Genomic DNA, 20,911 nt, shown 5'->3' with positions numbered 1-20,911 from the left:
CTTTCGTGCAGGAGTGCTTAACCCAGAGGGGAGATCTTGCAGCATCATAAGGAATAAACAGACTGCAACCATTTTAGGTAGTCTGATTTATAGGGGATTCTTTGTTACTTTGGCCTGCCTCCAACAGTTGTCCCTTCTGTTAACAGGACTCCTGTTTTCCTCAGAAGGTCATTGCTCCTGGGTAAGCGCATGTGATGTACAGGGACCTGGTGCCCACCTGGACCTGAGCAAAGAATAAACAGGGCAATCATAGCCAGGAAGCCTGCAGAAAGCCCCAGAAAGACAGGAAGAGATTTGCTGCTCCTGTTGTTTTGTGTTTTGTTTTTGTTTCCATTTTTACTGCTGGGAGTTGGGAACTATTGGTCGAGTCCTTCTCCCCAGCTAGTACAAAGCTCACTTGAGAGGAGAGGCAGCCTAGTGCAAGTAGTCTTGATTTGAAAAGTAGAGTTTAGCGCCTGGCTTTCCAAATACAGGACTGGATTACTTTTAGCTTAAATTAGTTTGAATTGGGTTTTCAGCACTTGCATCTAAACTACTGATGAATACAGATTGTACTCTTCTTTCACTTAGCAAAGTTGTCAGTAAATACTGAACAGCATTTACTACAAATATAATGTTTTTGTCACTTTTCTGATGCTGAAAAACAATACCTGACACCCACAACTTAAAGGAGGACAGGTTTATTCTGGCTCAGTCTCAGAAACTTCAGTCCATGGTTGGCCGGCTCACACAGAACAGGCATGGTGGAAGGGCCTGCCAGGGAGGAAAGCTGCTCCAATCATCCACTGTGGCCAGGAAGCAGAGAGGGAAGGGAGGAGCCAGAGAGGAAGGTACAGCCCCAGTAAAACACCTCTCTGACCAAGCCCCACCTCCTAACAAAGCATTTACCTATGGATTCATCTGTGAGTTAATCCACATGAGACTTTTTAGAGACACTGCATATCTAACCATATAGCTAGTCTGAGTTTCCTCTAAATATAAAACCACCTGCTTCAATAACCAGTCAAGCTGGAGCAATGGGCTCATGAAAAGAAATAAGGCTGAGTAAAAGACATCCAGCCCCAGCAGGGAGGCAGACTGAAGGCATGCCAATAGCAAGGACAAGATATTTTTTAAAAACACCATTGGTACATTCTAGATTAGCTACAGTGAAGGAAAAGACAATATCAAGTATTTTCAAGGAAGTAGAATAACTTATTCATAGTCTGTTGCAGTATGCAACATGGTTACATAAAGGATGAAAGATTACTTGGAGATAAGACTTTAGATCAGTCATTCAGACAACCCAAAAGGGCTGGTATTTCAGCATAAGAGAACCTCAAGGAAACAGCAGCAAGCTGAGACCTCTGCAGTTATTTATCTGTAACTTAAGGACATGAGAACATAGATGAAAACCATTTGCAAGATATTGTATAGGAGTTTTCATCAAGGAACATGGCCATAATGGGATGGTTTGTTACATGACACATGTCGACCTAGTTTATGCAGTCTTATCAGGGCAGAGGGGACACAATGGCCAAAGCAAACACCTCTGAAAACAATCTCTTAATTCTGCTGATGGCTGTCCTGAAGATTTTGCTCTAAACCCTAACCATGCACTCCAGGACCTCTCAACTGTCTTCCCCAGAAAGTCCCTTCCTTTTTCACATTCACTTCAAATATTCCTGTCACCAGAGTCACCCTACAATAGTCAATGAAAGTGCAATTTTTACAATGACTTTTGAAAATGGTTATTATCTACTAATGTTGAACACAGTCATACCTAATAAAGTATAATGTATACCATAATACCATAACTATAATGTACTATGATATATACTGTAACACTATATAGTAATGCCAGTTATAAAAAAAAAATATGCTTAATATATTCACCAAAGCACATGTATAAGAAAGCTTTCAGTAGCATTACTTACAAGAGTTTAAATCTGTAAACAATCCAAATGTTCATCAACTAATACATAACAAATAAATTCTTCTATATTTATCCAGTAGAATACAATACTGATAAACAAACCACAGCTACACACAACATGAATGAATCTCACAAACACAAAAATATGGTTCCATATTAAGAATTTCTTTTTAAAAAAAGCAAAATCATTGATTTGAGGAGTAAGCCAACATCTGGGGTGTTGACAATATTCGATTTTATGATTGGATGTTGGTTGCATGGGTAGATTCACTCTGAAAATTCATCAAAAAATGATTACAAATTTTGCACCTTTGTTACGTATATCATGTATCAATTAAAAGATTAGTTTTAAAATGGTTATTTTCTCCTGTTTGTGAACTGCTACATTATGGCCTTGGCTAAAATATTTAAGTCTGGAAAGTTAAAGTAGATGCCACTTTGTGTGTAAAAATTTTCAGTAACGTACTCATAGAACATTAACTTTAAGCAAATAAATTTTCTAGTAAACATGGGAAACTCAATTACAAAATGCCCTAAATGCTTAGTTTGTGGTATAAGGATATTTGTTATAAGCCAGAAAAAAAAATGCAGAGGGAAAAAGTAAATACTATAAGAATACAATACTAAATTTGAGGGTAACCTTTCTACAACGTCTTCAACAATAATATAACAACACACAAATCCAACTAATAAATTATTCACATACTTTCATTTTCTTCCCAATGTTCTTTATATTTGTATTCAGTGAGGATCACACACTTTGGGTCCTAGATAGTACTAGCTCCAGCCAAGCTTTTCTGCTCACTCTTAGATATCAAACAGTTCTATTTTCACTTATAATCACAAACTCAATCTCAATGCAAATCTAGCATGCCCAATTCCAAGATATTAACCAAAGTGCTTTAATCCTTGACAAAATTTCCATTTTTCTTCCCCTAGGTCCGCTTCAGGCTGAAAGGCAGCTGCAGCTTAGCCCTGGAAAAACTGTTATGTGTGGCTGTCCCTTTGTTTCTCTGCCTAGAGCTGCTCCCTGCCTTGCACCTTGCCTGCTCAGTTCTGAATAACCAGGTTAGGAGTTCTCTTTCTTTGGCAGCTCATCTACCACAGTCCCCTGTAGAGGTCTTTCTCATCCTCTGGCAGGAGACTATTAGGGTAGAAGCCAAAAACTCCTCCCAGCCCTCAATCTATGGTGTGCTGGTACATTTGGTCATGTAGGAAGCAGCTTACCTTCCTGAGGTAAATACCTCAGGCTTAAAAGGTGGGACAGACCTGGCCTTGATTATCATTCCTGGGAGGAGAGGCTGGTGGCCAGAACTTCTCTCTATCCCACCACCACAGCTTGTAGCACCTTTCTTAGCTGCCTGAGCTCCTGGGTTCTATCCTCCCAGATGCAGGGAGCAGCTACAAGTGGCCTTCCTGAATCCCCCTCCCACTTGGCTTGGGTTTCCACCCATCTCCCTGGGAAGGGGACTCATGATATACTCATGGCTGTCTCCCAAAGGAAATTGCCCTCACCGCCTCCTTCCTCTCATCTGTTTCCTATTCCCCTTTAAAAATCATTAACACTGAGGAAGCTGAGAGCTGCACTACCTTTGTGACCAATTCCTTGATAAATTCTGGGTGTGGGATTAGGTTTGAGATTTTGTTTCTATTTTTATTTGACCGCTTCAGTCACAAATTCTCTGTGAACATTAGTTATAATCACAGCAATAGAAACAGGCACTGTGCTAAATGCTACTTTACATTATCTTCTTCTGTCTTCCTACTCATACCAGGTAGGTATTATTGGACCCATTTTGTTACTCACAAAGTTGTAGTAACAAAGGTGGTGGAGTTTTCATCAAAAGGAGATGGCATAGCCAGGTTTCAAACTCAGGGCCTTGTGACTATAAGATTCTCTGTAAGCAGAGGCCTATTCTTGTTTTTGTTTATGAAGCACCAGGATTAAACCCATAACCTTCACATTGAGCTACATACCCAGCCCTGTATTTTGAGAAAGATTCTTGCTAAGTTGCTAAGCTGACCCGGCTGGTCTTGATCCTGCAATTCTCCTGCCTTGGCTTCCTGAGAATCTAGGATTACAGGCATGAGCCAGTGCCTCCAGCTACAAGTGGGTTTCAAATAGTATTTCCGGTTGTCTAAGACACCTCCAGTTCTGAACAATAAAATTATATCAAGCGCTTATGAGGAAATACTTTGCTGTCAGTTCTATTTACTAAAATAAAGATGGCAAGCATACATTTCACTCCTGCAAAAAGAGCATCAGTTTCTTAAATTACAGTTTTTAATTTCTGGAACACATCCTTATACACTGATCTTCAAGTTACCAGTCTCACTATCACTCTTGCGGCAAGGTTAATTGCCCTGTATAATCATCACCAAATAGAAGCCTTCCATTAGATATAGAGCTTAGCTCATAAAAGATTTCTGTATATGGATTAAGAAGCTAACAAAAATCAAAGAGAACTGTAAACAATACCACATCAGTCCCATTTCTCCACAATGTAATAAAAAATACTACAAGTAGCAAAATATAAAGTCTATCTGCAATTTATGTAAATTAATGGCCTGAAAAGTCAAGCCTTGCCATTTATCAAAAATAAAAGTATTTAAATTATAGCTGAGATGTCTAGCAAGTCAATAGGTCTGTAACTTGAAATGATGAAAAACAATTTTTAAATTCCCTTTTTTTAAAAAGACAATTATTTAAGACCTTTATTAACAGGTGCTTGCAGTTTGTTGACTTTTTTGAAAAAAATCAAGTTGTAAACTTTTATTACAAATTTAAAATGAAGTTCTTAAAAATTTCAAGTTGACCAGATATGAAACAATTTAAAAACCTTTAAAGGTGTATTGAGAAAAACCAGGCTTTTTCAAAAAAACACATTTGTTGTTCCATCCCCGGCACAAAAAAAAAAAAAAAAACACATTTGTCATTAGCAAAAAGAGACATCTTTAGGTAAAAATAATAAAAATCCCATGCTGCATATATAATGCAGATAGTTTTAGTTATCTGGTCAATGAGCAAAAAGCAAGCACTTAAGGTCTTCAGTTCCCAATCTTTTCTAAATTCCCTTTTTTTAAGCAAGATGGGGCTTGTGACAGTTGGTTCCCAATTGAATTGGATTATTTGTAAATTAAACAGATGTTTATGTATTCTTTTTAAATGTATCACAAAAGATCTAATAGTTTCCAAGCTGGAAATTAAAGTCAATCAATGACTGAAGAATTAAAGTATGCCTTGTTACGTTCTTTTTTTTTTCTTTTTGGTACTGGGGATCGAACTCGGGACCTTGTGTTTGCAAGGCAGGGGCTGAACCACTGAGCTAAATCCCCAGTCCGTTACGTTCTTAATAAAGGATGCCCATCACAGTGAGTGACATGGCTCTAGCGATTTGTACTGATTATAAAGAACACCTAAACAAACGTTTGCCAGATCTTTGTAAACTCAGCTTTAAACTCCCAACTGTAAAATCCAATGGCTGGAAATATATCCAGAGATTTTTGCCACAATAAGGTAAATTTTATTTAATAGAAAAATAATAGACTGAAAGGTGGAAGACATCACAATTTTGCTAGTATACTCCATAACATGTCAATCTCACTGAGTCTTGATTTTTTTTGCCCAGTTGTGGGGATGGAACACAGGGCCTCAAACATGCTTAGTCAGTGCTCCACCAGTGAGTTTTTTCCTTATTTTTATATTTTGAGGCTCGTTAAATTGCTCAGGCAACTTTGATCTTGCAATTCTTTTGCCACAGGCTCTGAGATTCAAAATATAAATTAGTAATTAATTAATTTTTTAAAAGGACTGAGGTTGTAGCCCACAGTTCCCTGGATCCAATCCCCAGTACCATAAAAATAAATAAACAAACGAGTAAATAGGCTTTTTTAAAACCTCTAAATTTCCAAATGTTTATACAAGAATCCTGATTTTAATTCTTACAGTCCTTTCATGAAACTTAAAGTAATTCTCATCTTGAAACTTTTCAGCCCCTCTTAAATGCTTTTCCTGTGAATTAATTGTCTATTGTCTGGCCCCTTCCTCCAGATTCTGATTTAAACCCTCCAGCTAGCCTGACCCACACGCCCAAGCTCCTCCCTTTACCACAGGGCCCTGTTCCACAGCGCTGCTATTTATCACTGGTAGAGGCATTTCCACCAGGGCAAGGGCTGCTGTGGGGGTCCAGCCCCTAATCAGAGTGGCTCGGAGTAACAGCCTGACATAAACATCTAGGAAATGAATAAATGATGTCAGCAGCTCCTGGATTTGAAGTGGAATACAAACTTCTGAAATGTCTGTTGCAAATTTAAATAAATAATTACACAAATTCTTTCAAAACGTAACACTTCCCTGAAATCTTGTTTTTAAAAGGAGGAAAGAAAACCTCACTTCAGGATATAAATACTATTGCTGGAGGATAGTCATTTCAGTCAATGCCTAATTTCTTGATTTTTGAAGCATAAGAAAGATACAATGAGTGTTCCCTTTCTGGCAGCACATATACGAAGAAGATACAATGACTCCGTTTCTATCTGGCATCATGGGAATTCATATGTGCTTCACTCAAGTGTTCAACCTGACCAAGAAGGAAAGTTATATATTATTTTTTTAAATTAACCACAGAAGCTAAATCAGAGAAATTCAATACATTATACTCATAATGAAGACACTTTTAATATTATAAAGATTCAAGAGTAATCAAATACAAATTATATAACTTCTTCAAAGTGACTTTAATTTATTATTGATGGGGTCCACACATTTGCAAATTAACATCCTTAATGAAGATAAATTCAGTGGCCTTAGGACCAGGGAGAAATGAATTTTCTATTCCTTTCATGGTTTGCTGTGATCTTTATTATTTTTTATTTTTTAATTGGTATATGGTTGTAGTACATAATGATTACATTTATTGTGGGGAGTTAGTATATGTACATAATACATGTTTTTTATCCACTTTCCCTACCATCTTTCTCTCTATCTCTTATACTATATATACATGTACATATATATATATATGTGTGTGTATGTACAAATATGTGTATATTTGTACACAATTATAGTATGTAATGATCACATTCTTCTTAGGGACTTGGTACAGGTACACATCACAATACCCGCCTTTTTCTCTCATTTCCATCCCCTCCCTCAGCCCTCCCTCTTTCTTCCTTTCCCTTATGCTAAATATCTATTTTTCTATTTCTATTGCCTATCATATATTTTACTCTTTATTTCTATTTTGAGTTTCTCATATGAATAAATCATTCAATATTTAAGCTTGTGTGTTTGATTTACTTCACTTAACATTATAGTCTCATGGTGCACCTATTATCCTACATATGATTCAAGTTTATCCTTCTTTACGGGAGAGTAGTTCTTCATTGTGTGTAAACACCACATTTTCTTTATCCATTCATTTGTTGATGAAAAATAGGCCAGTTCCAGGATTTAGCTATTGTGAATTGTGCTGCTATAAACATGGCTATATGTGTATCCTGGTAATACGATGTCTTTAACTCTTTCAGGAAGATACCTGGTTGGGGAATAGTTGAGGTGAATGGAATTTCTAGCTGTAGTTTTTTGAGGGATCTCCATAGTGATTTCCATAGTGGTTTTACTACTTTTACACTGTCACCAGCAATGAAGAAGGGTTCCTTTTCCCCTGCAGCCTTGCCATCATTTGTTATTATTTGATTTGTTGAACATAGCCATTCTGTCTGGAATGAGATGGAATCTTGATGTTATATTAATTTGCATTTCTCAAATAGCCAGTGATGTTAAACATTTTTTCATGTATTTATTGGTCATTTGTACTTCTTGCTCTCAGAAGTGTCTGTTCATTTCAATTGCTTATTTTCATTTAGGTCTTTTAATTTGGAGGATCTAACTTTTTTTAGTTCTTTATATATAACAGATATTAGTTCTGTGAGGAATAGCTGGCAAAATTTTTTCTCACCTGTAAGATTCTCTCTTTATTGGTTGCTTACTTTGCTGTGAAGAACCTTTTCAATTTAATATGATCACTTTTGTTTCTTGGTATCATTTCTTGTGAAACTCAGGTTCAGAAAGTCGCAGCCTACACTTATCCCTTAAGAGTGTTACTTATTTTGCTTCCAGCAGATTAAGGGTTTCTATTTTAATATTTAGATATTTGGTCCATTTTGATTTTAGCTGACTGAGAGATATGGCTATCGGTTCAGTCTTCATCATGTAGACAGCCAGTGTTTGTACCACCATTTGTTAGAGAGGCTATCTTTCCTCCAATAAAAGTTTTTGACCCCCTTTGTCAAAAATCAGGTAGCTGGGGTGGGGGATATAGCTCAGTGGTCCTCCACCTGCCTGGCAAGCACAAAAAAAGGTCCTGAGTTTGATCCCTGGTGCCAAAAAAAAAAAAAAATCCAAAAAACAAAACAAATGAGATATTTATAAACAGGACACGTATAAATACCAAATTGTTTCTCTGGTGTGAGAAACTGAAAGTGTAAATAAGGATCAAAATGTATAATAGATAATGTGAAATAGGAAGAAAAGGTCCAAAGGGGAAGGGAACGGGGGTAGGCGAGTAGGGGGAAAGGAAAGAAGGGAAAGAAAAAATTATGAGAAAAGAAGGAAAAACTGAAAACAAGATCTTTGTAAATAGGGAGGGGTGGAGGGATTGAAGAGAGGGCAGGGGAACGGAGAAAAAATAAGAACCAAGATATATCATGTACAGGTACAAATTCCCATTGATGAATATCATCATATTGTATACCTAAAATGTACCAATAAACCTAATGAAAAATAAACCAGGTGGCTGGGTCCACTGAAACATATGATTGCACAGAGGGTGAAACCAAGTCTACAGACCTTTAATACAATTCTGAAATATTGGTGAAGATTTATGCATTTGGAAAATTTCCAGCCTTACAGACCTTCTGTGAAATGAAAGCCATCAGAATAGAACCCTTGCTTGCAACACATCATCATCTTACTCAGGTGTTTTGTCAAAATAAAGCTCTTCAAAAGGACACACCCTCATCGTGTACAGTAAAATGAATGGATTAGTGGGAAGGAAATTTTCTCCAATGGACCTGGATGACAGTAAGTTTTCTCATTTGGCTAACAAAGTTTGCTTATCCCTCAGAGATCTGGATCTCACTTACCAAGTACATGGCATTTCAAACACAGGGGACAATGGAAAATTCACCAGATCTGATTTGCTATGTAATTCCTATTATTCCAAATTCTTCAGTTGGCTTTGTCTAGAGGAACAAATTGGTATCACCTTAAAGTGGTATAAGGACCTGATACCTCCAGAGTTCTTTCCCCATTCCCAGGTACTGATAGATCTTCTCCAAGCTTTGGATTTGGCCAGTTGGCTAGAAATGATTCCTCAGATTGAGAAAGATAGTAAAGCATATAGTCACACATTTCTCAGCAACCTGAGAGAAGAAATTCTGAGCTGATGGTAAGGGATAAACACCCACCACAGCTTCAGGTGTCGTTTGCACACCGTGCTGCTGATAATCTACCTAAGAGAGCCAAGACTTCACACAGACTGCTCCGAGTTGGCCAGCCAATGTTAACAACTGTATAGCTGTCCTCTTTTCAATGGCTGGGAGAGCCCAGTGGGCCTAGAAAATGTTGGGACATTTCATGAAGTGTAATCAAATTCCTAGACATGAACTGTGAGTGAATTTATGGACAGCACAAAAGTGTGTAACAGTCCTGCCCAAGCCATTGAGGTTGTGAAGCCTGCGAGTGCCTTCCACTTGCCTGTTTGTGAGAGTGTCTCCCACAGAGCAATGATGGACTCTGTAATAGGTCCACACAAAAGGAAGCCCTGGGCAACCTGACTGCAGTGGCCACTGCCAGTGAGGTGACAGCAGCAGTGACAGTGACCACGACATCAGTGAAGACAAATGGAATATTTAGCCATGATACAAAGAAACAAGAGGGTGCAGATCTGGTGAATCTGGTGCCATGAAATACAGTGGACACAGTGCTGACTTCAGATCAAACTCCCAGTTCACTGCTTCCTAAACCATGTATCAGTGCATCACTCCAGGGCTCCCATCTGAGCAGGAGCACTGCCTTTTCACCTCTCCTGACACACGTGCCTATCATGAGAGGTGTGGCCTTGTTGATGAATAAGCCCTGCACATCCACAGCATGTTCACACTGTCAGCACCACATGCTGTTTATCAGAAAAATCATTTCTGAGCAAAAAAGGTTTTTCCTGCAGCTAGCTGACCTAACTGACAAAGAGCCACCCCAGTTCATACCCGCTCCCACACCCAATACATGGCCTCCTTCACAGTCCTTTGTTCTCAGGAAGCCTCTGTATCCAGTGTACTTTTCTATCAAGTCTTGTAAACTAAATGTAACTTCCTAAATGCCTTAAACTGATGATAAATGCCTTGCTTCTGTATCCCCAGCCCCCTTCCCTTAACCCATATAAACTCTGTTCACCTCCAGCTCCAGGCACATTGCTTTGTGGAGAAATACCCGATCTCACTCTGCTGGCATAATAAACTTGCCACCAATCTCCAAGTGCATTTTTGATTCTTCTTAGCCTGATCTTGCTATACCACTAAAAGCTGCCACACTGTGGACTGTAAGATTGCTGTTGCACTCTTGCTCCCCAGCCTTTGCTGGCCTAGATGCTGCTGCTACTTCTTGGATCTTAAAGATTTTCTTGAAATTCATCATAATTGCTATTTGATCCATAGTATCCCAATTTGATGACAATGAGAATTGATTAAAAGGATAATGGCACCTTTAGGCTGCACAGCTGGTAAAATGAAGGCTGTAAATAAATGTAATTAATGTACATGTACATTTCCATTATCATCAGTGTTTAATTCTGATACAGCCTTTACCATTGCCTTCCATCTACAACACCTGAGAGTGTCTAGGAATGGGAGTTAGCTCAGTGGTAGAGCATTTGTCTAGCATGTGAGTTTCTGGATTCAGTCCCCTGTGCTGTAAACAGACAAACAAATAAAAAACCTGTTTCTAGTTTTTTGGCCTATGTGACACCTTCTTTCTTGGTACTAAGAGTCTAAGTGAGGGCTAGTGGAACAGAAAGATGTGAAAAGTGCTGAGGTAATCAACCGCATGTTGCTACTTAGTCAGGTTGGTCAAGAACCTCTCCTCCTAGCATTTCTCTCTTAAATGGTTCAGGAAGCAACCTAGAAAGCTGAGGTGTGCAGGAGCATCCTTATGCCCATGAAAGCTCTGCCACGAGTGCTTTGCACACACCTGCTTCTCAGCTTTACCCAGGCACCATGAGTCCTGTCATGAAGATGAGCAGGTTCGTCCTCACCCTGAAGGGCCGACATTTACAGCACACTCTGTGCATTGGTGTCTGGTAACCTATGCACCCTCTGCATTCCCATCCATGCTAAGGCAGGATGCAGTCACATCCTTAAAGCCTAGGTGTGTGGCTCCTGCTTTCACCTAGAGTGTGAATTCAGGAGGCATCTACTCCAAGACCAAGGGAAAAATGTGGATGTAATAAAACCTACAAAGCAAATTTGCAAAAACAGAAAAGGCAAATTAGTATTTAGTTTACAACTTCCAAGGAAAATCTGGCTTCCCGAAAGTCTCTATTACCTTGGCCTTTCTCTCTCTGGCTCATCAGCACCAGCAGGCACCTGACTCCCTTGATGGTCTTACTGCAGCACCCAGAATATTCCCGAGCTGTGTGACATCCCTCTCCCCAACCAGGCCTTAACTGAGTCATCATCACTTTACTCTCAGTGGGAGTGGATAGGAAAATCCCCCTGGACTGAACCCACATGAATTTGTGGTGGATTCCACAGTGTGTGATACGTGGCTCAGTAGTTTTGATTTTGTGCCACAGATAAACCAAACCTACACTCTGGGCAAAGGACTGCTTGAATTTTTCTGAGAAAAATGAAGGCCTACAGAATGATTCTCCATTGTCTCCTATTTGAAATGTTTATTTCACCAGTCTTTACCCTCCAGTGTCAGCAAAAATATTTTCTGTGCCAGAGTGAATGACTGCTCCAGTTTTGATATTTTTTTCTTTTTTTTTTTTTTTTGGTACCAGGGATCAAACTTGGGACCTTGTGCTTGTGAGCCAGATGCTGGAACCACTGAGCTAAAACCCCAGCCCTCCAGTTTTTCTTTTGATCCTCACTGTGCCTTCTGTTTTATCTCCTTCCACCAATCCCAGACCCCAACTCTATTGTTTCTCATTTCCACTGGTTCCCAGCCCTTTGTTAATACACCTGTGCAGATGAGTCTGTTTCCTTGTACAACACTAAAGCAAAAAAAAAGACAGATGTAGCGTATGTGTGAAATTGCAGACTCATCGCCCATGAAGCCATCAAGGACAGCTGCTCAGACCCAGGACTGTGTGCTGTGTACTTTGCTCAAGACAGTGAGGACTGGGCTAGTGACCATAATTCTACTACATACTTTCTGAGTTAAGTGCTCTCCCTTTTTATTTTCCAGTTTGACCAATTTCTGTAACAAATAAGGTAAATGTTCTTCATTCCACCTGTCCTTTGTTGGGCTCAAAGGGCTAGCTTATTTTCCTTGGGTATGTGCTTTAAAATTAAAAGCCATATAGAGTATAATAGAATGGACACAGGTAAACTATTAAAAATGATTTTGTACACCCTCAGGGATAAATTGAAGGGATCTTAAAATGACCACAATAAAATGCTTATTATATCACCAAGCTTGGTGATATAATTTGATCTAATGCTAAACATCCAACCTCCACCACCATCACTGGATAAATTTCTTGCTTTCTCTATATACTACCACTATCTTATCACCACAGCAATAGTCTTCTCTTCTGAAACTTAACCATGAATTTATTAATTATGTTAGTGTGATAATAGCATTGTGGTTTTTGGTATATTACAATATTTAAGGATATATATTAAATAATTTGGGGAAGAAATAATATCTGTATTTTTCTTTAAACTTATTCACAAAAGATTAATCAAATATTGCAAAATATTAATTACAGATGTATACATTAGACTATTTGTATTAACTAAAAAGTAAAAACAACAAAATGTCCATAAATAGTGGATTGAGTAAAAACTAGTATATAAATATATATTACAAATACATATGCAAACACATTTTTAAAAGGTTAGCATTTGAGTGAGAGCACAGAGCAGAAGCAATACGGACAAAAGCTAGACTTCTGAAAATGCACACTGAGTGATTTGATTTTGTAACCATAGAATCACTTCACAGTATTTAAACATTCTAAATTGAAAGCAATTCCTAACAAATGAAAGGAAAATTAAATGGATCTGTCAAGATGTTGAGTTAGTGGCATAGTATGTGCAGAATAACTAAGGCAAAGGATTCTAAGCACAGTGATTTGATGGTCCCATTTCAGCAGGACATACTTTCAAGACAAGGAGAAACAACAAACAATAAAAAGTACTAAATTTCTCTTATTAATTACTTCACTATGGTGGTGCTGACATAATTATTCTGAGTCTTGCAAAATACATGATGGTGTAAATAAATAAAAGTGGTAATTATGTTGGTGTTATCTGCACCAGGGATTTTTGGCATGAGCAGAAGTAGATAAAAAGTTAAGCTTAATAATGTGAAGCTATAAAAAACTCTAGTGCAGAATTTGAATCAGAAACTGTCTGTAGAAAGCCTTGATATATTGAAAACTATAGCACTCTGAAAAGAGAGATTGGAGATGATATCAGAAAATGGAAAGACATCCCCTGCTCCAGTGTGGGAAGGATCAACATAGTGAAAATGGCCACACTTTCAAAACTGCTATATAGATTCAGTGCAATCCCAGTTGAAATCCCAGTAGCATACTACAGGCATTGAGAAAACAATCCAAAAATTCATTTGGAACAAGAAGAGACCCAAAATGGCAAAAGCAACTCTGGTAACAGAGACATGGCAGGGGATATGACAAACCCAACTTAAAACTATACTACAAAGCTACTGTGATAAAAACAGCATGGTACTGGCAGAGAAACAGACCTGAGGACCAGTGGAACAAATTAGAAGATGTAGAAACAACTCCAGACACACTCAGCCACCTGTCCTTTGACAAAGAAGCCAAACACCCTCACTGGAGGAAAGATAACCACTTTAATAAATGGTGCTGGAAAAATTGGGTTTCAAATTGCCAAAGATTAAAACTAGACCTATATCTCTCACCATGAACTAAACTAAAATTGAAATGGATTAAAGATCAAAATATTAAAACAGAAACACTGAACTGGCTGGAACACAGGTTAGGTGAAACTCTTGAAGACATTGGTGTAGGAGAAGATTTTATGAACAAAACCTCAGTTGCCCATGGACTAGCACAAACAATCAACAACTGAGATCTCTTCTTACTAAAAAGCTTCTGGACAGCAAGAGAAACCACCAGCAGTGTGAAGAGACAACCCACAATGTGGGAAAAAATTTTCACCAGCGTTCCCTCAGACAAAGGTCTACTATCTAGAATCTACAAAGAACTTTAAAAAACTAGACCTCCCAAATTTAAAGAACCAATCTGAAAATGGGCATCTGAAATGAATAGACATTTCTCAGAAAAAGAAGTAGAAATAGCAAACAAATATATGAAAAAATGTTCAACATCACTGGTCATTTGAGAGATGCAAATGAAAACAACACTGAGATTCCACTTCACTCGAGAAAGAATGGCTGCTATCAGGAAATCAACCAATAACAAATGATGGAGGGGCTGTGGGGAAAGAGGAACCCTGCTCCACTGCTGGTGGGAGTGTGGACTGGTGCAGGCACTGTGGAAAGCAGTATGGAGATACCTCAAAGAACTAGGACTGGAAGTCCCATTTGACCCTGCTATTCCACTGCTGGGGATCTTCCCCAAAGAATTATAAGAATCATACCACAGTGATATATGTGCGCCCATGTTCATAGCAGCTTAATTTGTAATAGCTAAAACTTGGAAACAGCCCAAATGCCCATCAACTGGAAACTGGATAAAGAAAATGTGGGTATTTTTATAAAATGGAGTACTACTCAGCCATAAAAAATGAGAAATTAGAGACATTTATAGCTAAGTGGATGCACATTGAGGCAATACTCTTAAGTGAAATAAATAGGACATACATGTGTAAATACTAAACAGTTTCTCTGGTATGAGAAACTGAAAGTGTAAATAAGGACTAAATGTATAATATGTAATCTGAAATAGGAAGAAAAGGGGCAAAGGGGAAGGAAGTGGGAGGGCTAGGGGAAAGGATAGAAGGGAATGGGATTACTATGAGAAAATGGAAAAATAGGAACAAAATCTTTGTAAATAGGGAGGACTGGAGGGGTTGAAGGGAGGGCTGGGCAAGGGTGAAAAACAAGAACCAAGAGAGATTATGTAAAGGTGCAAATTTCCAATGGTGAATGTCATTATATTGTATACCTAAAATGTACCAATGATTAGAATGAATAATTGAGAATGTAAAATAGGAAGAAAAGGTCCAAAGGGGTAGGGGTAGTGGGAGGGGCAGGGAAAAGGAAAGAAGGGAAAGGAAAAATGATGAGAAATGGAAAAAATGGAAATAAAGTCTTTGTAAATAGGGAAGGGTGGAGGGCATGAAGGGAGGGCTAGGAATGGGGAAAAAATAAGAACCAAGATGCATTATGTAAAGGTATAATTCCCAATGAGAAATGTAATTGTGTTCTATACCTACAATGTACCAATAAAAGAATTTAATACAAAAAAAAAGAATAGCCTGAGCAACCTAGCCACTTCCTGAGAATATGTCTCACAAAAAGCTTTAAAAACAGAGAGGATGGAGCCAAGCTTAAGCTCAGAAGTTCTGAATTCCATCCCCAGAAATTAAAAAAAAAACCAAAAACCCTAGAAGAGAGTGGGTCAGGCAGAGCTCTGTGTGTATCTCGGGCTCAACTTTCTGCACCACAATAGGCCCCAAGTAGCTTGAACTCTCACAACTTCCTTGTGCAGTTTTAGTCCTACACACAGTAAAAGAAATTGTGGGTTAGAAGGGCAGTGGGAAATATAACTAGATGGAATATGTCTACAGTAGAACCATAGATGAAAACAGCACATTGTACCATATAAATACACACAATTACTGTCAATTACCACTTAAGGATATTGTGGACCTGCAATCCCAGAGCTTCAGGAGGCTGAAGAGGAGGATCACAAATTTAAGCCCAGCCAAGCCCAATTAGTGAATTAGACCTTGCCTCTAAACCAAAAAGAAAAGAAAAAGAAAATTAAAACAATGTGGGACTATAACTCAATGGGGAGTGCCTGATTCCAATTCTAGTTAAAAAAAAAATTAGGACAAAAGAAAAAGAATGATCAAATCTTTTCCAACTAAGATATCCAGAGCCTGAGATGATATGTAGTAGCATATTTGCAGCCATCTCATTTAAATGGTTAAAATTAAAAATTTGAACCAATGCAAACACCCGCCAGTACACCGATGTCTACACGATGGTCAGTCCCATGCAAAGTGTGTTGACCAAGGCACACATGCAAGACAAACTGCAAAAGCTGTGGGTTCCTGAAATTATACATAATTTTTAAATTTTTCTTTTTAATTTTTCTCCACTACAGAAATATTGAAATTTATATAATATAAACAGCTTGTTCTCTGGCTAATTACACAAAATCAAATCAGAAAACACTAAAAATTCAGGGATATACATTCACAATCCTCACCAAAAACAAACAAGCAAAGAAAATAAGGCAAAACATCAAAAAAAAGTCTCAAGTTCTGCTTAAAACAACTCCTTCAAAAAGCATTTAAATGATTTTTAAATTAAACGTACACCAGCAATATGATTAAGCAATTTCATATCTAAGTATCTCCCCCAAGAAATGACAGTCTGTACCATACAAGCAGGTGTGTAAGAATGGTCACAGCGGCCTCCCTTTTAAGTCAACACTGGAAACAGAACAAATGGCCATCGGCAGATGGATGAGGAGCAATTCCTGCTCCATCTGCACAATGGTCTGCGAGGGCTTCACCACTGACAAGAAGTAGCACATGGGAAACCCAGCTCTATCCCCTCTAGAAAAGGCAAACTCTCCACTGGGGACACAAAGCGCATGGTCAGCATGGGATGGGGGACAGGAGGGGATAGCAGTGGACACAGGAAAGTTCCCAAGTGAAGTGTGAATGTGCTCTGCATCACCACTGGGGCGATGATCTCCACAGCCCCACAAAGACTGCACCTTGCAGTCACCACCTGCTGTCCCGTCCCTCTAGGTCGCAGCACCGAACACTGCCCTTTGCGATTGAGTGCAGTATCTGAGTGTGAACAGTTGTCCCTGAGCACCTGCAAGTTACAACCTGCTATGAATCCTCCACACCCGGCCATCCAGAGGTTATAATTTGAAACTATTTTATTCTTTTAGGAGAATTACTATGGACATTTGTGGAACATCTCTATGGACCCTATTGGAATTGAAATGAAACTGAAAAAATTCCTCCTAAAATCTGACAGATCTCTAAGTGATGACTCTGAGCATTATATCTTGAGAGAGAACGAATCCCTTGGATGGAAAAACACACCTCCTACTGTGCCTGCAGCTACGTATTTGTTGCAATAAAACTTAAACTTCACCAAAGTCTCACATCCCAGACAGCTTTCCTAGTTTCTCACTGCTGTTTCTAAGGAACACACAGATATATTCCACTGTGAAAAGGAAGGGGCCATAGGGTCTTCTTCTCAGAAGGAAGGCTCAGCTCATGGACCCCAGCACATGACCTCACTTCCTTGGCGACAGGTCCAAACAGAACTCGGAACAGTCTAGCAACGGCTGCCCAACAATCACTTGGCTGAAGAGAGTCAGTAGCAAACATGCTGTGCTGCTTTTCCAGGCCTCAAGGCCGCAGCCTCAAGACCCCACATGGGAAAAGCACTTGGGAATGGGTGAGAGGATGGATCACTGGGTCCAGACACTCCAGGCCACTCCAGGAACCACCCAGTCCTCAGGAGCATCCCAGGGCAGGTCTCCCTGGACAGCCTCCTCATCTATAGGCCCTCTGTCCCGGAACCCAGAAGGGCCTGCATTTCCTCCCCACTGGAGGGGATGGAGGAAAGGTGAGTTCCTCTCTCAGCCGCACAGTGAACTTGGCCATTGTGGCTCCAATCTTGGGAAGGTGCAAGCCCCTGTCAGCTTCAGTTTGCAACTCTGAGCAGTGGAGTGCTGAGAAAATCAAGCTCAAATCGTGGCTGTGGGATGGAATGGGGTCTCTATCATAAGGGTTGATCTTGGCCTTGGTACCATGAAGTCCAGCTGCAGCAGCTGCGGTGATTCCCCCAGGTGACCTTCCATCCCCACTGGGAACCTGTGCTTCCCCCTCACTGAGCCCTGCATTTGGGGAAAGTTGTTCTGTTCACTGTGAAGATTGCAGTCACTCTAAGGGCTTCATGGTTCTCCCAGAGCAGGAAACTTTGGGATGTGCGAAGGCCCCAGGCCCACTCAGACATCATGGAAGAGCAGGTGGCTACATCACTTTACCAGCATACATGAAGACACGCTATGTGTAGACACTTTTCTAGGCATTGATCATGAACCAATATCCACAGCAGATCCAATCACTGCCCTCTCAAGTTTCAGTGATATTTGGTGTCTACACAGTCACAATCAGAGCAGGTATTCCTCAAATTACAGTAGATGAAGCCCCTCCTTTCCTCCCTAGATGTGGATTCACAGCAGTGCAAAGGGAGTCCAGAGGAGGCACACATATTGGGCAACACGGCACTACATACCCTAAAGCCTGAGGAGAGGCAGGGAAGCACAGACGCCTACTGTCCCTCACTTCTCAGATAGTTATGGAGCAGCAGCCCTGTGCCTTTGAGTACAATCACACAGCAGAGACAACACTCTGTCCTCAGGGAGCTGACAGTGAGGACGGGCAGGGAAACACTGTGTGTGGCTGCCCTGAAGAAGGCAGGGGTGGTCACACCACTGAACAAAGACTCCTTCCCACCGAGCCTTCTGTCAGGCTCTCAGGGCTGCTTGGGCCAGGACTGCTCTACTGGGGGTGGGACAGGGTGGGGCCGGAGCATGCGCAGACTGGGCAGGAGGCTCACTGGTCCTTCCCTGCATGTTTGCTGGGCAGGTAGTGTGGGAGGAAATGCCAGGCCTCTCACTCTGCCTCCTACCTGCCTTCCTCAGCTCCACATCCTCTTCCCTTGACTCCTTGTTGGAGCGGCACACCCAGGTATACACTGTCACATATCTTCTGAACCAGGTGGAGCAAGATGAGCTCACTGAGGCAGAGGCCAAGGGTGAGGAGGACTGTGGCATGAGGCTGTGGGCATGTGGGGAGGGAGGGGCCTTTGGACACAGAGAGAGCACCCTGGTGCTGGGTGTTGCAGTAGCCTTGTGACACTCAGCAGTCAGTGGGCTGATGCAGTCTGGGGGGACTTTCTGGGGGAGGCTTCCTGCACAGAGCTCTCTTGACAGGCAGTGGGAGGGTTGTGCCCCAGGAAGAAACATGGACAGTTGGTGATCTTGTCTTCTCTTTCAACTGCAGGAGCAGCTCCAGTCCAAGCTGAAGTCCCACCTGCAGAGCCTGTGCCAGCTCCACCTGCAGCTGCCTCCCCAGCTCTGGCACCACAGCCAGAGCGAGCACCAGGAAGCCCTTCTCCTCCAGCTGGACAGCTGGGGCAAATGGTGGCTCCTCAGCAGGTGTCAGCTCCTGACCTCCCCTTGGGGCAAGCTCCTGCCCCACACTGGCCATTCCCCTCCATTATTGTTGCTCTTGTTTTTTCCTTGACTTTTGCACTTATTTGCTGGATTTATGTCAATGATAGATTGATTTTTAAATAAAAGGTAAGATTTTACTGTTGCTTAACATGATCGGCTTGGTGGCATGAAGTACCTTCTCAGTGCGGTGAACCTGACACCTCTGTCGAGGTCCAGGGCATTTTCCTCAGTGCTGCACCCATGAGTGGTTCCTCCTCTGACACCTGCTGCTAGTCCCTGGCCACCACTCATCTTATGTCCCCGTAATTTACCTATTCTACATTTTTCACATCAGTTCAATCAGATTTCTCCGTGTCCACATAATCCTGGAAGGGACTCATGCATGAATCCTGCTTTCCGTAGAAGGGAAAATCCTAGATATATCCTCAACATTTTTCATTCACCTATTGAATAAATTATGCAGTTTTTTGTCAGACAAGAAATATTTATTAATTAGTGCAATATGAATGAAGAATAAAAGAAAGGACATAGTCACAGTCATCCCACCAGGAACCTTGCCCCCCTCCCCAGTGCTTCCCCTTCCTGTCTACATCTCAGGGTTCAGGCCGTGTCTTAGATGCTGGGTGGGAATGTGTCAGAACACAGCTCCCCTGTCATCTCATTTATGCACTGGGGACATGATCCCGTCATGCTCTATCCCTTGGCACTTTCTGTGGCCACAATGACACAGTTGACTCAGCAACCTCTGCTCCAGACAATTTCCGGGTTTTCATGCCCATAACTGAGCCAAAAGGAACAGCTGTGTCTGTAAATATTATTTTTCAGATGGAATCCTGCCAGTGGAATTTCTGGGTCACAGTCACAGAAATGGGGGCAGAGACAGACTCACATCTGTGGGGTCTGCACTGTCCAAAGGCAGAACACTCAGGACCAGGGGCACAGAGCTCCCAATGACCTCTGAGAAATGCAGCTCTACAGGAATCCAGGGGTCGGGGTGGGGGGGCCAGTCCATGGGTAACATTTGTCACATCTCAGAGGCCAGAGGGATAGGACAGCAATGCCCCACCTCTCCTACATGAAGATGGACAAAAGTTCTCTAGATCCTTTAAATTTTATTTTAAAATATTAAATCTCAGAGCATCCTGGATATCAGGGCCTGAAGGTTTCTAAGGAGGATTAGTCCAGTCTTGCCAGTGGCTGGACACTGCAGAGTCCTCTTGACTGAAGGGCTTTAAAAATCAATAATTTGTTTTTCAGTACTGGAGATTGAGCCTAGAACCTTCTCACTGAACTACATTACCAGCCCATTTAATTTTTG

At 40.7% G+C, this 20,911-nt stretch overlaps 1 protein-coding gene, 1 long non-coding RNA gene and 1 pseudogene across 4 annotated transcripts in view; 2 read left to right on the top strand and 1 right to left on the bottom strand.

Annotated features, from left to right (window-relative positions):
- Frk (fyn related Src family tyrosine kinase) overlaps positions 1-20,911 on the bottom strand; it is a 171,099-nt gene that overhangs the window by 29,760 nt on the left and 120,428 nt on the right. The window lies entirely within an intron of this gene.
- On the top strand, positions 7,398-9,833 carry LOC106008064 (small ribosomal subunit protein mS39-like; annotated as a pseudogene).
- On the top strand, positions 17,377-19,951 carry LOC147828900 (uncharacterized). The gene is made up of 3 exons (XR_015450018.1): positions 17,377-17,978; positions 19,060-19,172; positions 19,421-19,951. It is a non-coding gene; the product is annotated as an uncharacterized LOC147828900 (long non-coding RNA).

The sequence above is a fragment of the Heterocephalus glaber genome, unplaced genomic scaffold (genome assembly GCF_053883595.1).
Source record: "Heterocephalus glaber isolate CG9 unplaced genomic scaffold, H.glaber_assembly_v1.0 deba00000896, whole genome shotgun sequence".
NCBI lineage: Eukaryota > Metazoa > Chordata > Mammalia > Rodentia > Bathyergidae > Heterocephalus > Heterocephalus glaber.
This window is presented reverse-complemented; position numbering and strand designations above follow the sequence as displayed.